General features: G+C 43.3%; 1 protein-coding gene across 1 annotated transcript in view; it reads right to left on the bottom strand.

Annotated features, from left to right (window-relative positions):
* The window catches only part of slc25a22a (solute carrier family 25 member 22a), a 146519-nt gene that overhangs the window by 105991 nt on the left and 20862 nt on the right, over positions 1 to 19666 (bottom strand). The window lies entirely within an intron of this gene.

Below are 19666 nucleotides of genomic sequence, written 5' to 3'. Positions count from 1 at the left end.
ATAAAAGATAATAAAGGATTAATCACACTAATGGGATAGTCTACAGACCACCTAATAGTGGAAGGGAGGTCGAGGAAGAAATATGAAAACAAATTAGGGAAATGAGTAAAGAACATAGAATAATCATCATGGGAGATTTCAACTACCCCAATATTAATTGGACAGAAGAGATAGGTAAGGAGGTTAAGGGAATGGAGTTCCTACAATGTGTACAGGACTCCTTTCTAACCCAATATGTAAAAAGCGCATCAAGGGGAATGAACCAGAGCAGATAAGAGAAGTAAAAGTAGGGGAACACATCTAGGCAATAGTGATCATAATATAATATGCTTTAAGATAATAATTGAGAAAGACATAAGCATGACAAAGACAAGGGTAATAGATTGGAGAAATGCTGATTGAGGAGTTGAGACTAGAACTTGGGAAAATAAAAATCGACAACAATATTGGCAAACAACGACGTAGAACAGCAATGGGAAACATTTAAAACGGTGTTCAACAGAGTCCAGGAAAAATATATTCCGCTAAAAAACAAGAACAAGCTAAACACGAATGAGTCACCGTGGATGAATAAATCCATAAGGGAAAAATTGAGGGTAAGGAAAGAGACATACATTAAGTACAGGGTACATGGACAGCAGGGGAGAGCATGATAAGGGAGAATACGAAGAGATTAGGAGAGAAGTAAAAAAAAAAAAAATTAGGAAGGCAAAGAGGAACTATGAAATTAAATGATCAAGGAACATAAAAAATAGTAAAATATTTTACAGGCACGTAAATTTAAAAAAGGAAGATCGGGATGGGAATAGGGCCACTAAGGGATAGACAGGATAATACCAGAGGCAGCGGCAGAGATATTAAATAATTACTTTGCTTCAGTTTTTACCAGGGAGATAGAACAGGTGGCGATGACATTGGATGATGAGATTAGTAATGAGATAACTGCATTTAAAATAAAATGAGGAGATATATTAAATAAACTAATGAAACTCAGAGGATAAAACCCCTCGTCCGGACGGATTACATCCACGCATTTTAAAAGAATCTAGGGAAGAGATAGCAGAGGCATTACTACACATATTTAATAATTCGTTAGAACAAGGTGTAGTGCCAGAGGACTGGCGGATAGCTAACACAACACCTTTTTTTTTTAAAGAAGTGAGATAGAACATGTCATGGGAACTATAGACCAGTCAGCTTATCAGTGGTAGGAAAAAATAATGGAATCCCTACTAAAGGAGAAAATGGAAGAACATCTAGAAACCAAAAATATAATAAATAGACAGCATGGATTTCAAAAGGGAAAGTCTTCCTTGACCAAACTAATTGAATTTTTTGAAGAGGTAACATAGAGTAGACAAGGGTAATGCAGTAGATGTAATTTATCTAGATTTTCAAAAGGCCTTCGATAAGGTACCACATAGACTAATAAATAAGGTCAGGGAATGCAGAGTCAGGACAAGCAGCAGAATGGAAAGCTAGCTGGCTTCAAGACAGAAAGCAGAGAGTAGGGGTAAAGGGGTAGCTATTCAGAGTGACAGGTGGTGGGAAGTGGTGTTCCACAAGGATCAGTGCTGGGACCACTTAACAATTTGTATTAACGATTTAAACTTTGGAATCAAAAACAATTTCTAAATTTGTGGACGACACCAAATTTTTTGGGGGGGGGGGGGGGGGAGAGATAGTCAATACTGAGGAGGACTGCAACAAATTACAGGAAGACATTAATACACTTGCAGCATGGGCAAATGAAGTTCAACACAGATAAATGTGAGGTATTACATTTTGGTAAGAAAAATAGGGAGGTCACATATTACTTGGAAAATAAGAATCTAAATGGGGTAGAGGAGCAAAAGGATCTCCGAGTACAAATACACAAATCACAAAGTATCGACACAGGTTAACAAGGCCATAAAAAAAGCAAACCAAGCACTAGGGTTCATTTCTAGAGGTACAGAATTGAAAAGTAGTGAAGTTATGCTAAACCTGTATCGAACCTAGGTTAGACCACACTTGGGAGTACTGCGTACAGTTCTGGTCACCATATTATAAAAAGGATATAGAGGCACTGGAGAGGGTTCAGAGAATATTTACAAGGATGATACCAGAAATGCAAGGGTATACCTATCAGGAAAGGATGAGCAGGTTGGGTCTCTTTTCTCTTGAAAAGAGAAGGCTGAGGGGTGACCTAATAGAGGTCTTTAAAATCATGAAAGGTTTTTACAGAGTAGATACAGAGAGAGTGTTTCCACTTGTGGGGAAGAGCAAAACTAGAGGCCATCAATATAAGATAGTCACCAAGAAATCAAATACAGAATTCAGAAGAAACTTCTTTACCCAGAGAGTGGTGAGAATGTGGAACTCGCTACCAGAGGGAGTGGTTGAAGCGAATAGTATAGATGCAGTTAAATAAGCATATGAGGGAGAGGGGAATAGAGGTTTATGCTGATAGAGTTAGATGAGGACAGATGGGAGGAGGCTCGAGTGGAGCATAAACGCTGGCATGGACAGGTTGGGCTGAATGGCCTGATTCTGTGCTATATGTACTATGTACACAGCAATCCCCTTTCCTGTACTGCTAAAATATCAGGTACCTGCTTCCAATCTGCTACAACTTGCATGTCCTGATTTTTCTTTAAATAAGGCAAAGGATTAAAAACCTAAATATATAGGTAAAGATATGTATGAGTAAAAGGTCACTCACAGTTTTCACAGAATATTGAAGAGTTGCAGAACCGAATCCCCAAACCACCAATCACATTCTCAAATTCACATCTAATAGTCATGGAATTTGACTTATTCAGTCACCATAAATCAACTGTCCTGATAGCTTATTCTGCACCACCTGGCACAACACTCCTGTGGTTATAAAACAGCATATCCTCCAATTCACTGTAAGCAATGCCGGTCGACTGATACGGTATATGCCAATGAATTGTGCCATGGAGTTTTTGGGAAATGAACCTATAAAATGAGTACCCATCTGCTAAGTTATCATCAAACTCTGCTACCCCATCTGGGACTAATAATCCAGACAGTAGGAGTTCAAATCCCACCATTGGCAGTTGCAGAATCTGAATTCAATTTCCCCCAAAAATCTGGAAGTAAAATGCCGGTATCAGTGAACGTGTCCATGAAGCTGTTGGACTCTCGAAAAACCCAACTGATTTCACTAATGTCCTTTAGAAAAGATGATCTGCCATCCTTATCCAGTCTGGCCTGTATGTGACTCCAGTACCACACTTATGTGATTGACTCTTAACTGCTCCTGAAGTGACCGAGCAAGCCAATCAATTGCATCAAACTGCTGCAAAATCCTGGAACCCGCTACCTAACAACATTGCGGAAACACCTTCACCACAGACAGCAGTCCGTGTGGTGAAGGTGTTGCCGCAATGTTGTTAGGTAGCGGCCCACCACCGCCTTCTCAAGGATGGGCAATAAATGCAGTCCTAGTCAGCAAACTCCACATCCCGAGAATGAGTAAAAAATAAGCTACAAGCAGAATTTAGGTGTTTGCTCTACAGAGAAGAAAGGAAGTGTAGGCGAATCAACTCCTGCCACTTTTATGCACCCACTATCAGCAGGTTATGGAGGACATTGACAGCAGTCTGGGAACAGACCACCTATTTGCCCTCCAGTCAGAGAATGATGCCTCCAAAACACAACAGATGACATGCTCCTAGATCTGCACTTCATGTAGATTCTGGGAAGAGCACGAGAGTGGCTTGGCTTAAGTCACATGCAAATTTTCCCTTTCTCCCTCTCAAGAGGCATCACCCCGACACTGGCTCAGGTACGCAACTGTGGTTGCATGCACGAATCCCGTTCCTGGTGCTCTGCCACGTATGCTGTTGGAGCACTAATATTCTGTACTGGCAGGCTGCCAATATACTTCCTCTAAATTGATATTTCAATATTGCCCTTGCACTTCTCATCTCAGTTAATTCAACCTCACTATGGGAAATGCTGTAGGGGGTTCTGCTGCCTGGGTTCCCATGAATAGCATAGAAGCCGCTGGTTTGAGGACTGGCTGAAACACTGTCCTTTCATCTCCGAGTTTGAATCAAACTTGGACACAAGGGATGAAATCTCTTCTCTGATTGAGAAGTGTATAATCTGAGTCAAATTTAGGCAGTCTTAATCCAATACTATTGTGCACAGGCCCAGAAAATTAGCCTAACTTGGCACCAACTGGTTATTGAACTCAAAGGCAATATGGATGGCTCGTGAGGAGAATGAAAAGTCACACTGGTACAGGAGGATGTACTTTTCTTAGGTTGAGGTTAAGGCACTTTGGTGAGATACATAAAGGGAGTTTTACTTTGCATCAAATCCATGGTAACCACCTGACCTGGAAGTGCTTGGTGCCGACAGTGGGTGGCCAAAATGGATGTTGTTACCTTCTCCAGAACCTCATCATAATAAGCAGAGTTTGTCAAAAACATCCTTTCTTCAAAAGTGCTCAACAAAAAAAAAAAAAAACGTGTAATTTTATACACTCGATTTCACTTAATCTTTCAATTGCAAATTTGGTTTAACCATTAAGATTTTTTAAAGCAAGAATCTCCATTTCTTTCTATGGAAGCTTGTTTATTCCACTCATTCATAGGATGTGGGCATTGCTGGCAAGGCCATATTTATTGCCCATCCCAAATTGCCCTCGAGGTGGTGATGGTGAGCCACCTTCTTGACAACTAAGTGGCTTGCTAGGCCATTTCAAAGGGCAGTTAAGAGTCAACAACATTGCTGTGGGTCTGGAGTCACATATAGGCCAGACCGGGTGAGGACAGCAGATTTCCTTCTCTAAAGGGCATTAGTGAACCAGATGGGTTTTTACAACAATCCAGTAGTTACACAGTCACCATTACTGATGCTAGTTTTTTATTCCAGATTTATTAATTTAACTGAATTTAAATTCCCCAGCTGCCATGGTCCCCATATCATTAATCCAGCCCTCTGGATCACTAGTCCAGTAACATAACCACTATGCTACCGTACTGTGTTTGATTACATTAGCACTCATTTCATTTAAGCACATGGCATTATGATCTATACGCAACCCTTACTTAAGCAGAAGGCTGATTATCTCCATTGATTAGCTTTGCCTATACTACTGTGAACCAAACTGTTCATTTCAACATGATTTTCCAATAGTTGACGAATGGTCAGGTTGGTCTGAAGAGTCTTTAGTTCTTTTTTAAATTCATTCACAGGTTGTGGGCGTCGCCAGCAAACCCAGCATTTATTGCCCATCTCCAATTACCCTTGAGTAAGTGGTGATGAGCCGCCTTCTTGAACCGCTGCACTGAAGGTGCTCCCCGCAGTACTGTTGTTAGGTAGGGGGTTCCAGGATTTTGACCCAGTAATGATGAATGAAAGGCGATATATGTTCAAGTCAGGATGGTGTATAACTTGGAGGTGGTGGTGTTCCCATCCGCCTGCTGCCTGTCCTTCTAGGTGGTAGAGGTCGCAGGTTTGGGAGGTGCTGTCGAAGAAGCCTTGGCGAGTTGCAGCCGTGCATCTTGTAGGTGGTACACACTGCAGACACGTGTGCTGGTGGTGGAGGGAGGGAATGTTTAAAGTGATGGATTAAGTAGCACTTGTGTAGTGTGAATGTTATTTGCCACTTATCAGCCCAAGCTTGAATGTCATCAAGGTCTTGCTGCATGTGGGCATGGACTGCTTCATTATCTGAGGAGTTGCAGATGGGACTGAACACTGTGCAATCATCAGCAAAGATCCCCACTTCTGACGTTATGATAGAGGGAAGGTCATTGATAAAGCAGCTGAAGATAGTTGGGCCTAGGGCACTGCCCTGAGGAACTCCTGCAGCGATGTCCTGGGGCAGAGATGATTGGCCTCCAACAACCACAAACATCTTCCTTTGCTAGGTATGACTCCAGCCAGTGGAGAATTTTCCCGATTCCCATTGGCTTCTGTTTTAGTAGGGCTCCTTGATGCCAGACTCGGTCAAATGCTGCTTTGATGTCAAGGGCAGTCACTCTCACCTCACCTCTGGAATTCAGCTCTTTGGTCCGTGTTTGGACCAAGGCTGTAATGAAGCCTGGAGCCGAGCGGTCCAGGCGGAACCCAAACTGAGCATGTTATTGGTCAGTAATTGCCGCTTGATTGCACTGTCGATGACACCTTCCGTCACTTGGCTGATGTTGGAGAGTAGACCGATGGGATTGGCCGAATGGGATTGGTCCTGTTTTTTGTGGACAGGACATACCTGGGCAATTTTCCACTTTGTCGATTAGATGCCAGTGTTGTAGCTGTACTGGAACAGCTTGGCTAGAGGCCTGGCTAGCTCTGAAGAATGTCTTCAGCACCACAGCTGGGATATTGTTGGGACCTATAGCCTTTGCTGTATGCAGTGCACTCAATTGTTGCTTGATATTACGTGGAGTGAATCGAACTGGCTGAAGTCTGGCTTCAGTGATGGTGGAGATCTCAGGAGAAGGCTGAATTCTCCTAATTATGTTACTTATTCCACTGTAAGTGGACTTCTGTTTAGTAACTAATAACAATAACCAGTCCCAGGACAGTGACAGGGTAACACAAAGAATTCGACCCAACACAATCGTCGCTAAGCAAAAGGAAAAATATCTGTCATATTGGGCAGAAACAACAAAAACCCAAAGCAAACTCAATTGCTACTTGGCCCTAAACAGACAATACAACATAGCTGATTACTTGACCATGGTAAAGGATAACAAACTGAGAAGAACCTTGACAAGGTACAGACTTAGCGAACATAGCCTAGCGATCGAAAAAGGCAGACACAGGCAGACCAGGCTGCCAAGAGAAGACAGGATATGCTCTCACTGCAGTCAGGGAGTAGTTGAGACAGAGATGCACTTCCTCACAGCCTGTGGAAAATATCAGGGCATCAGAGAATTTCTACCAAAAATTCTCACAAATATGCCCTGAATTCAGAAATCTGACTGACAACCAAAAACTCCCATTCCTACTGGGGGAGGAGAGAAGCTGTGTAACACTGGCGGCACACTATGTTACAGCTTGCCATGAACAGAGGGACAACCAGTAAACTAAGACAAGAGTATATATAAACAAGGCAAATGTATATTTATAAATTCAGGGATATACCTGTTTATACACTGTATGAATGGAACTGCGTTTATGTGCTCAACCATAAATGTATTTTGATGCTTTGGCAACATAAGATGTACCTTATCATGCCAATAAAGCGATTTGTATTGTATTGTATTGTAGTGCAAATCCAACAGACGCAACTGGTCAAACATTAACAGAGTGAAGTGGGTCAATGAAGTTCTCTGTTGGAAGTGGATCTGCATACTGCGCCTCCATCACTTGGGTACCACACAAGTTAACCTGTACATGTAAAATGCTATTATACAATATTTTAACATAAAAAATACCCATTTATTTCAATTAAACAGGTTGATGACTGCAAAAAAAACTTCACATGAACCCATTAACCAATGGAAATGATTCCTCTGCAGATTATAATACTGCAGAATTAAAGTTGGATTGAAGTACTGAAAACAAGCTCCCCTCAATGGTTCAGTGAGTTGATCCGGTGATTACCTCTGTCGCAGGAGGGGCCAAGATTGATATCTGGTTTGTGTTGATCTTTGCTAGGGTAGGGGTAGCATGCTACAATAGGCCTCAGTGCCCTTGTTTAGGGAGTGGAACATTGATTATCTAGTAACCTGTGCTAGAAGTGAGCCTCTGTCAACATTAGTCAACCACATTACTGGATTCAGCTGAGATGGTCCCTCAAGTTGAACAGCCTGTCAACATTCATGGTCAAGGCTCATACAGGCTGAGCTACTGGAGGACCTTGGAAACACAACAAGATGGCAACATCTTCAGGTGGGAAGAAGAAATTGGTGAGCACAATAATCACTTGAAAGAAATATTGCAAAAATACTGAATGAATGGCCAATAGAGCTACAAACCGCCAAAATTCCCATCACCATTATCAAATTGGATTGAAGGCGATAGGAATAGCACCATTTATATCTGACTAGGCTAGAAGTACAGGCTACAAAATTACACAAGAAAAAGATTGGAACAGGAAAAGTTTAAGCTTTCAAATCAAATCTATCCGCGTCAGTTTGTCGTTATGAAGAAGAATTTTGATTCAGAGCAGCTTATGTATTCAATGTTATGCACATTAAGCAGAATAAAGTTGTTATTATATATTAATATAAAAGCATCATTGGAATAGTTACATGCGACACAACCAGCACACTCATTTGTGATCGACTAACTGCTGGAGAATAAAAGCAGACAGTGCTCCAGGACTGTGTGCCTTGTTGGACTGTGATTTACATTGCTCATCTATCAGCTATAGCAGAGTGACTCATTCATCTTGAATTAATGTACTGTACAAGACAAGTTGTACATGCAGAGATGTTAGCTGTATATTACACATCATTTACTACTGAATTTGTGGGATATGTTTATAACCGTTTATTTATTTCAGTTACAATCTGGAGAAGTTTTAAAAAGTTTCTAAATGTAGCCCCAAGTTTGGTAACTCCACGTGACAGGGGAACTGTTCCATGTTCAGGTTATTTCAGTTGAGCTATGAAAATCTATAAAGGCTGACGGAGTGAGCCAGAGGCAAACATAGAAGATAGGAGCAGGAGTAGGCCATTCGGCCCCTCGAGCCTGCTCCGCCATTCAATGTGATCATGGCTGATCATCCAAATTCAGTACCCGGTCCCTGCTTTCTCCCCATACCCCTTGATCCCTTTAGCCTTAAGAAATATATCCAACTCCTTCTTGAATATATTTAATGAATTGGCCTCTACTGCCTTCTGTGGTAGAAAATTCCACAGGTTCACCACTCTCTGGGTGAAGAAATTCCTCCTCATTTCTGTCCTAAATGGCCTACCCCTTATCCTTAGACTGTGACCCCTGGTTCTGGACTCCCCGACCATCGGGAACATCCTTCCTGCATCTAGTCTGTCCAGTCCTGTCAGAATTTTATAAGTTTCAATGAGATCCCCTCACATTCTTCTAAACTCCAGCGAGTACAAGCCCAATCGACCCAATCTCTCCTCATACGTCATTCCTGCCATCCCAGGTATCAGCCTGGTGAATCTTCGCTGAATTCCTTCCATGGCAAGAACATCCTTCCTCAGATAAGGCGACCAAAACTGCACACAATACTCAAGACATGGTCTCACCAAGGCCCTGTACAACTGCAAGACATCCTTGTTGCTGTACTCAAAGCCTCTCACTACGAAGGCCAACATACAATTTGCCTTCTTAACCGCCTGCTGCACCTGCATGCTTACCTTCAGCGACTGGTGCACAAGGACACCCAGGTCTCGTTGCACTTCCCCTTCGCCCAATCTATTGCCATTCAGATAATAATCTACCTTCCTGTTTTTGCCACCAAAGTGGATAACCTCACATTTATCCACGTTATATTGCATCTGCCGTGCTTCTGCCCAATCACCCAACCTGTCTAAATCATCCTGGAGTTTCTCGGCATCCTCCTCACAGCACACACGCCCACCCAGCTTTGTGTCATCTGCAAACTTGGAGATATTACATCTAGTTCCCTCGTCTAGATCACTAATATATATTGTGAATAGCTGGGGTCCAAGGACCGATCCCTGCGGTACCCCACTAGTCACTGCCTGCCACTCGGAAAAAGACCCATTTATTCCAACTCTTTGCTTTCTGTCTGCCAACCAGTTTTCTATCCACATCAATACCTTGCCCCCAATCCCATGTGCCTTAACTTTACACGCTAACCTCTTATGTGGGACCTTATCGAAAGCCTTCTGAAAGTCCAAATATATCACATCCACTGGTTCTCCCTTATCTATTTTACCAGTTACATCCTCAAAAAATTCCAGTAGACTAGTCAAGCACGATTTACCTTTTGTAAATCCATGTTGACTTTGTCCGATCCTGTCACGGTTTTCCAAGTGCTCAGCTATTACATCCTTTATAATGGACTGTAGCATTTTCCCCACTACCGATGTCAGGCTTGGTAATACATAAACATTGGAACTAGCAGACTTAAATCCCAAATGTTTAAACATCTATACCGTGGCTTTCCTGGGAGGTTGGTTGTCCTTATAATAATGTGGCAGTTACATTTTTTGTTGGGGAGGAGAGACAATGAAGAATGTAGTGACTGGGGCAAGGAACTGAATAGCTTGTAATGCACACCTGGAGCTTACTTTCAGTATTCCATTGATCAAACTCTACTTTATACATTGGACACATGCAGTCAAATTTATCAAGTACAAGGTGGACTCATCATGCGGTTTTCAGTAAAGGAACATCGCACACTGGGTACTCTGTGAAAAAATCTATTTTTAAGCTTGCTGCGTCACATACCCATAGTGTAGACCATGGTGATGCACTGCCAGGTCTCTGCCAATTCTGCTGTGCAACCACCTGCTTGTAGATGAGTGTCCTGAGGTGGACTGCACTCAGATTGTTCTTTTCTGGGAGGGAGCAACTTGTCTTGACTCAGAACCTTCCCCTCTGCTACACCCCCCTCCATACGACAGGGTATCGGAGATCAGAAGCAAATCTGCTTCCTAACTAGATTCACCCTAGCAAGTGTACAAGACTTCAACGTAATCACGGAACGATCAATCATTGTTTTATCCTCCTATTTCATATAGTAATTCTCCAGTGCTACCTGGAAATTCAGCAATTAATTAATGCCAATACTGTACTCGCACAGGTATGCACCTTTAAAAAAAAATTACACTGTGGAATAAATTTTATTTGTAAACAATCACAACAGATGAATCAATTTGTTCTAAGCAGGTTTTTGTTTAAAAAAAATCCTTAAACTTCTCCGCCTCTCTCTCCTCCTTTAAGATGGTCCTTAAACCTACCACTTCCCTGTCCTAATATCTCCTTATATGGCTCGATATCTCATTTAGTTTGATAGAGCGCCTGTGAAGCACCTTAGGACGTTTTATTATGTTAACGGCTCTCTATAAATGCAAGTTGTTGTTGCAAGTCCTTCACACTGCTCGTTAAAAGACTGGCCCTTGAGTCAAAGGCCAAAGCATGGCAAGGACACTAATTTAGACCAGCTGCCACCATCCAGCTAAGCACGGTGATATATTAAAGGAGGTAAAAAGAAAACAAACATGGAAGTTGGAATAAAATAAAAATGCTCGATACATACAGCAGTCGATCAGCATCTGAAAGAGAAAGATGGGTAGAGTTGCAGAACCCTTAATTCTGATGGATCCCACTTGGAACAATCTATCTTTTCTCTTTCAAAAGTTGACTGACATACGCTCGAGTCAGATCGTGCTGTTCGATAACAGAACAAAGGAAGTGTTTGTGTCTTTATGGCTCTTTTCTGCAACAACTTGCATTTATACAGCGCCACTAATGTAGAAATACATCTCAGCTCTTCACAGAGGCATAATCGAAAAAAAGATACCAAGCCAAAAGAGAAGATATTAGGAGGTGGGACCAAGGGTGGGTTTTCAGGAAGGTCTTAAAAAGGAGAAGCAGAGAAGTTCAGGGAGGAAATTCCAGAGCCCACAGTGGCTGAAGGCACGACTACCAATGGTGGGATGAAGAGGGATGCACAAGAGGCACGAGTCAGGGAAGCAGAGTGTTTGGGGTGGAGGCGGTTACAGAGATAGGGAGGAGCAAGTTTTGGATGCTGACATTTATGGAGAATGGGAAGATGACCAAGTGAGTATCGGAATAGTCAAGTCAGTAGGGAACAATTGCATTGATGAGAGTTTCAGCGATAGATAGGCAGAGGTATGGGCGGAGGTTTAAGTAGGCAGTCTTTGTGATGTAGAAGATGTGGGATCGAAAGCTCAGCTCGGAGTTGAAAAGGGTGGTAAAGTTGCTAACGCTCCGATTCAACATGAGACAGTGGCCAGGGAGAGGGATGGAATCAGTGCTGAAGGTACAGAGTTTGTAGCGGGGACTGAAAACAATAACTTCAGTTTTTCCATGGTTAGGTGGAAGGAACTGCAGATCATCCAAGATCGAATGTCAATCAAGCAGTCTGACAGCACAGAGGCAGGGGAGAGGTTGAGAAAGTGGTGGAGAGATGGAGCGGGATGTCATCAGCATAGACGTAGAAGTTGACCCCATATCTGTAGATGTTGTTGCCAGAGGGCAGCATGTCAATTCGGAAGTGGAGGGGTCCAGGGATAGATACTTGAGGGATGCCGGCAGTAACAGTGCAAAAGAAAGAAAAGCTTTCAGTAAAGATGCTCTAGCTTTGCTCAGAGAAGAGCAGAAGCAGTCCCAGGAACAACACAGGATAGACTTGAGAGGAGGATGGTATGGTGAACTGCATCAAAAGCTGTAGAGAGGTGGAAGAGGGATAATGCTCCATGGTCACAGTCACAGAGAATATTTGTGAATTTGGGGTTAGTGGGTCCTGGTGTTAGGGAAGGGGCGGAAACCTAATTGGAGGGATTCAAACAGGGCATGAAGGAAACTGTCTGCTGCTTAGAGTTGGGTTTAACCTGACCCGTCCCTTAGTACCATTAATAATCTCAGACACGATAGGCTTATAAAAATTCACTAGCCACTCAGCTCGACTGGCAAGTTAAAGTTTGCACGGTCGACACCGGAATCATATTGCTCATCTCCAACATTATATTCAGAAGTCTGCAAAGGCTGTTTCATCTGAGGTCTTTCAAATTATTGGGCTGTAAGAAATTTATTCTAAAAGGATATTAACCCACTTGTAAACTGATACCATCTTTGATGTTTTATTTATTGTACTAGTTTCTCACTGATTCTTACTGCTTCTGTGTAATTATCTTACTTCTGGGTAACATTAGTTTTAGCCTGATCCAACAGTCTGACAGTATGCTATTGATTGCGTTTTGGAGAAGGCAACAGAATTTTGTGGACATCCCACAAATCTCCAGTCCTTTATATACCATGATATGGGATAATTGTTATTTTTATGCCGTTATCCTGCTCACAGCAAGTATGCAACAGTGCAAGTTTCAGCCCACAGAAAGCTCCTTCTGCTTGTACAAATTGCTTCACTACTGTGAATGCAAAGTACTGTAGTGGAAGGAAGCCCAAATCACAAGTAATTCTGAATATTTTTAATAATTTGAGCATTCTCTGGGACTCCATTAATAACTTAAACCACTGGAGTGACTCATTCTGCATCTTCAGAAATGGTTGTGCAAATGCTAATTACAATACTGAAGTAACTACAAGATACCCATTACATCGCAGTGATAGCAACAAGGTGCAAATGCACCAGATCTACTGCAATGAATCAAGCACTGCTGTCATAACACTGTTCACCTTTGCCGAGAACCTGCAGCGCACAATCTAATGAAAGGGTGGGTGGGAAAACAATAATGTTTTCTTTCAAGTAAACCACGATGTCGTGTTTGGTTTTAATTAACAATATTTCAATTTGCCCTCGAAGTGAGGGGACAGAAATTGCTGGCTCTCAGATTGCAATTCCAAATGTGAAATTAAAAGCTTCTTCAATATAAAAACATTCAAGGGGAAGCAATTTCTTTTTCTGCTATAATTTACCTGACAATGCATATGACTGCATAGATGGCCAAACAGAAACAACAGAAGGGGAAGTAAAAACCACTTTTCACTGAGGGAAATACTTGGCCATATTGTGAAAAACAACAGACTAATCTGTAGTTGGATGTCTCGGAGCCTGCCTTCAGGCCCAGTCATTAAATCCTAGCTACTGGGTAAGGAAAAGGAAATGGGCTCACAAGGGATTAAATGCTAAGCACTTGCACATCAAATCTACACACACATGCATGCACTTACACTCACTGTCACTCGTGCATACTTCAGCTGTAAACAAAGCAGAAAAGGGGGAACATTTTTAATTTTAAAAGTAGAAATGAAGAAAAATTGAGATTGGGAAAAGAAAAAACACACACAGAGCCAATTGTTTTTCATTGATTAAGCATATTACATATTGCAGTCTAAATAGCATCAATAAGGCAAGATTAAAAAGTCCAATGTGCTTACATTTGGACAGTACTAACACTACCCTTTTACTCAAAGAATTTACTGAAAATTCACCAATTTAGGATCTTTGTTGAACTGTAAAAAATGTTCCCAGGTCAAATAGCCTGAAATTCCCAAAGACATAACTGAAACACTAAACTAAATATCAGAAACCCTTCCATTTTGCAACATCAGCTACTTTCTAGCACTCATTAAACACTCGAGAGAGAGGTGGGAGCGTAAAGGCACTTGGATCTAAGCACAGCAGAGGGAAAATCTGTTCACATAACAATTCAACAGTCTAAAGACAGTGAGTGAAAATTCAGTCACAGTCAATTGGCTGACATTCATAATAGGTGGAGTCTATAAACAAGGCCTTTTACTGATAATGCAAGTGTGTACTAATGGTTGAACTGTTTACTGTAGCCATTGCAGTATGCTCACTAAGTGAGTTTTCAGAGCATAACCTGAAAATAGGTCTGCATACATACCCAGTAGGGGACACGGAAGGGCAGCCTGTGTAACATGGCACTTACTTTTATAAGTGACTTAACTGCATCAGTCTCAGGTGATAAAATTGTAAGGGGGATACAAGTGGACTGTCACTCAATGACCACCTCAATAACACTTCTCTTCGTTTTTTTTTAATTTAAATAAAATCTTCAGAAACGCCACTGATGTAGAAATTGAATTTCTGATTTCCACGGTTCTGGGACAACAGAATAACAACCATTTTGTTAATAAGATCATAAAGCAAGAAGCAGCAAAATTTCAATTAGTTTATCCCAATTAATTCACTTTCCTTGGGCCAATATTTATCCTTCAACTAACATCACTAAAACAGATTATCTGGTCATAGAGTTATACAGCACAGAAAGAGGCCCTTCGGCCCATCGTGTCCGCGCCTTTATCACATTGCTGTTTGTGGGACCTTGCTGCGCGCTAATCGGCTGTGCGTTTCTTACATTACAACAGTGACTGCACCTTAAAAGTGTCTTAATTGGCTGTAAAGTGCTTTGGGACATCCTGAGGTTGTGAAAGGCTCTATATAAATGCAAGTTCTTCCTTTCCTTTCCTTGATGGGGGTCTCACACCGGACATTTTCACCCTTCACTTCCCCGCAATCAAGCTCAGCACAGGCACACCACACAAACCCACGAGACTGCCACCATTTGGGATCTCAAACTCAGCTGCCAACAGCTCTGGGTTTCCTCAACCAGTAGCTTAGCAGAAACAATGTACAGAGCTGTGTCAGCCACTACTGAACTTTGAAGTAAATGTTGTCTCACGATTGGTTTCCAGACTGAAAAGAACAGTAGGCATCACGGTCTCCATGGCAACACTCACCAGCTGAATGCCGAGTTCGAGTCCCAAGGTGTTTTCCCCCTCTCCTCCCCCCCCCCCCCACACATAACTAAATGGAAACTAACATCACATGGAAAAGTCTTCCTCTATACTTATTGTCTTCCTTTAGGTTATGCCTTTCAGTTGCTTTCTTATAATCATGTCTGCTGGTTTTCCTATTATTCACAAAATAGCGCTCTACGTTTTTTTGCCAATTCCCTTATGTCTCTTTCTCCCATTATTACTTTTTCAAATTTCTCTTTCTTTTCCCATTCTCTCCCAAAGACAGATGCTTATCCTGGGCTACAATCCCACAGGAATCGGCAGCTTTATTATCTCACCCCAGTGACTGCTCTTCATACACAGCAGGCACTGTCAGTGGGCTATCTGCCCTCATGAGTGACTGGTTTGTGATCAGTAGCAGCGGCCCTTGCCCAGACTAACTGAAGCACCCCCATTTCAGCTCAGACCAACTAACTCAGCACAAAGCAGGAACCAAAGCTGGGGCTTTCCTGGACTCAGTACACCATCACATACTGATTTACCTACCGAGACTTTGAAAGAGCTCAGATTTAGCTCCTTCTGCCTCTTTGGCTTAAGACCGGTCATCACCTTGGGTGGTTTATTTTCATTCCTTTCCAGTGCTTCTGTCTTTTTTCCAAGTAGGATATCCAGACAATCAATGCTCTCTCACCATGATTTCAGAGTCAAAAGCACTTGCACAGACTGCACTCTAATATTTGCCTTAGCAACTGTTGCCTTACGACGTAACACTTTCAATATTTGCTCAACTTGCAGACCCAAATATTTTCCCTGCTGTTCCTTATTTTAACTATATTTCTCATTATGTAATTACAGCCACTATATTTAGCACGGATATACATTACTTTAACTTTTCATGATTAAATGCACTCTGCCAACTTGCTAAGTTTCTGTGGATCTTAGCAGAGGGAGTTTGTAACAATAGGACAGCTAGCGACTGCTTGAAGACTTAATGTAAACGATTTACACGAGCAGTAACCAAAAAGTTAATGGATTAGTGTTTGCAATGGATAGAAAGGGGGAGGGGAAAGAGACAGAATGCAGATCTGTGTTTTACAGAATATTACTCTTGTCATACACTGAAAAGAAACAGGTAGATTTGGTCTCAGGACATGTACATTTAAGGCGGCTACACTCAAAGTTGGTTGGATGGATGTACCATGACCAAGCGAGCTTCAAGAAATTAAACAGCACAAGATATTACTGTTGGGGACCGAATTTAGGGCTTGATTTTAACTCCCCACAGCAGGCGCTATCCAGGCGGTGGAGCAATTAAAACGGAGCAAGGGACTTACCCACTCCTTTCTCACCCCGATCTGGCCAACTGCAATTTTAAATTGCAAGCAACAAGGACACCCGCCCAAGCCAGCAGGCTCCTCTTTAAATATGCTGATACCTTCATCGGAGCCCAATCTGCCATTTTAACTTGAGGCTTGAGCAGGGGAGGCTTTCCCACCAGGAAAAACCTGACAGGAACAACAGCCAAGACCAGAAGAGACCCAGCGAGGTAGTTTAAAAAAAAAAAAAATTAGTTTCCTTGTGGACTAAGAGCAGCAGGAGTGCTCCTCTGAGCCCCACAAGAAATCCTTCGGCCTCCGCTGCCCTGGGCTTCCTCGCCCCTTCTCCAACTGGGGTCCCAGGCGGTGGTCTCCTGCTGTCCGAATTTAACGGGCCAGGCCACCGGCAATCTAAATGAGGCTCGGCCGTTATATTCGGCTGAGCCTGCCAGCTGCTGCCCCTGGACAGAAATGGCGTTCACTTTACTGCATTTCCTGCAAGGGTGTTAAAAATCGAGCCCTTAGTGTCAACATCAAGTGTCATGATCAGATAGATCATGGCCAGATGCAGAGCAAAGCTCCCTCTGCTCTTCCCTAACAAGGTACTTCAGTCCCAACCTCAGAAGTGCCCTGACCAACAGTGCTGGTGTGGCATTTCTACATTCCACATCAGCTAGCCTTGCAGCTTGTCCGAGTGGGGCCACCCATTAGTACTAGTTTTGAGCAGCTTTCTGAAGCGGGTCGAGATGGTCCAAACACAATTCACGTAGGATCCTCGTGACTGACGGAAAGAGGAGACTCTTCATCCCAAGAATCTTCTTGAACTGCCGCAGTTCATGTGGTGAAGGTACTCCCACTGCTGTTAGGTAGGGAGTTCCAGGCTTTTGACCCAGCGACGATGAAGGATCGCCGATATATTTCCAAGTCAGGATGGTGTGCGACTTGGAAATGGTGGAGTTCCGATGCACCTGCTGCCCTTGTCCTTCTAGGTGGAAGAGGTCGCGGGTTTGGGAGGTGCTGCCAAAGAAGCCTTGGCGAGTTGCTGCAATGCATCTTGTAGATGGTACACACTGCAGCCCGGTGGTGAAGGGAGCAAGTGTTTAAGGTAGTGGATGGGGTGCCAATCAAGCAGGTTGCTTTGCCCTGGATGGCGTTGAGCTTGAGTGTTGTTGGAGCTGCACTCATCCAAGCAAGTGGAGAGTATTCCATCACACTCCTTACTTGTGCCTTGTAGATGGTGAAAGGGCTTTGGGGAGTCAGGAAGTGAGACACTCGCCACAGAATACCCAGCCTCTGACCTGCTCTTGTTGCCACAGTATTTATGTGTCTAGTCCAGTTAAGTTTCTGGTCAATGGTGACCCCCATGATGTTAATGGTGGGGGATTTGGCGATGATAATGCAGTTGAATGTCAAGGGGAGGTGGTTAGACTCTCGCTTGTGTGGTGCAAATATTACCTGCCACTTATCAGCCCAAGCCTGAACATCATCCAGATCGTGTTGCATGCGGGCATGGACTGCTTCATTATCTGAGGAGTTGTAAATGGCACTGAACACTGTGCAGTCATCAGTGAACATCCCCATTTCTGACCTTATGATGGAGGGAAGGTCATTGATGAAGCAGCTGAAGATGGTTGGGCCTAGGACACTGCCCTGAGGAACTCCTGCAGCGATGTCCTGGGGTTATGATGATTCACCTTCAACCACCACAACCATCTTCCTTTGTGCTAGGGATGACTCCAGGCAGTGGAGCGTTTTCCCCCCGATTCCCATTGACTTCAATTTTACTAGGGCTCCTTGATGCCACACTCAGTCAAATGCTGCCCTGATGTCAAGGGCAGTCACTCTCAGCTCACCTCTGGAATTCAGATTCTTTGTCCATGTTTGGACCAAGGCTGTAATGAGGTCTGGAGCGAGTGGTCCTGGCGGAACCCAAATTGGGCATTAGTGAGCAGGTTATTGGTAAGTGCCGCTTCACAGCACTGTCAATGACACCTTCCATCACTTTGCTGATGATTGAGAGTAGACTGATAGGGCGGTAATTGGCTGGATTGGATTTGTCCTGCTTTTTGTGGACAGGACATACCTGGGCAGTTTTCCACATTGTCAGATAGATGCCAGTGTTGTCGCTGTACTGGAACAGCTTGGCTAGAGGCGTGGCTAGTTCTGGAACACAAGTCTTCAGTACGACAGCTGGGATGTTGTCGGAGCTCATAGCCTTTGTTGTATCCAGTACACTCAGCCGTTTCTTGATATCACGTGGAGTGAATCGAATTGGCTGAAGACTGGCTTCTGTGATGGTGGGGAACTCAGGAGGAGGCCGATATGGATCATCCACTCGGCACTTCTGGCTGAAGATGGTTGCAAACGCTTCAGCCTTATCTTTTGCACTCACGTTCTGGGTTCCACCATCATTGAGGATGGGGATATTCATGGAGCCTCCTCCTCCTGTTAGTTGTTTAATGGTCCACCACCATTCACGACTGGATGTGGCAGGACTGCAGAGCTTTGATCTGATCCGTTGATTGTGGGAATCGCTCAGCCCCATCTATAGCATGCTGCTTCTGCTTTTTAAGCATGCATGTAGTCCTGTGTTGCAGCTTCCCTAGGTTGGCACCTCATTTTTAGGTATGCCTGGTGCTGCTCCTGGCATGCTCTTCTACACTCCTTATTGAACCAGGGTTGGTCCCCTGGCTTGATGGTAATGGTAGAGTGAGGGATATGCCAGGCCATGAGGCTACAGATTGTGGTGGAATAGAATTCTTCTGCTGTTGCTGATGGCCCACAGCACCGCATTGATGCCCAGTTTTGAGCTGCTAGGATCTGTTCTGAATCTATCCCATTTAGCATGGTGGTAGTGCCACACAACAAGATGGAGTGTGTCCTCAGTGTGAAGACAGGACTTCATCTCCACAATGACTGTACGGTGGTCACTGCTACCAATACTGTCATGGACAGATGCATCTGCGACAGGTAGATTGGTGAGGACGAGGTCAAGTAGGTTTTTCCCTCGTGTTGGTTCTCTCACCACC

The sequence above is a fragment of the Somniosus microcephalus genome, chromosome 15 (genome assembly GCF_052327205.1).
Source record: "Somniosus microcephalus isolate GS21.2 chromosome 15, FLI_Smic_1.0, whole genome shotgun sequence".
Taxonomy (NCBI): Eukaryota; Metazoa; Chordata; class Chondrichthyes; order Squaliformes; family Somniosidae; genus Somniosus; species Somniosus microcephalus.
The sequence above is the reverse complement of the archived record's forward strand: the minus strand, read 5'-3'. Positions and strand labels throughout refer to the sequence as shown.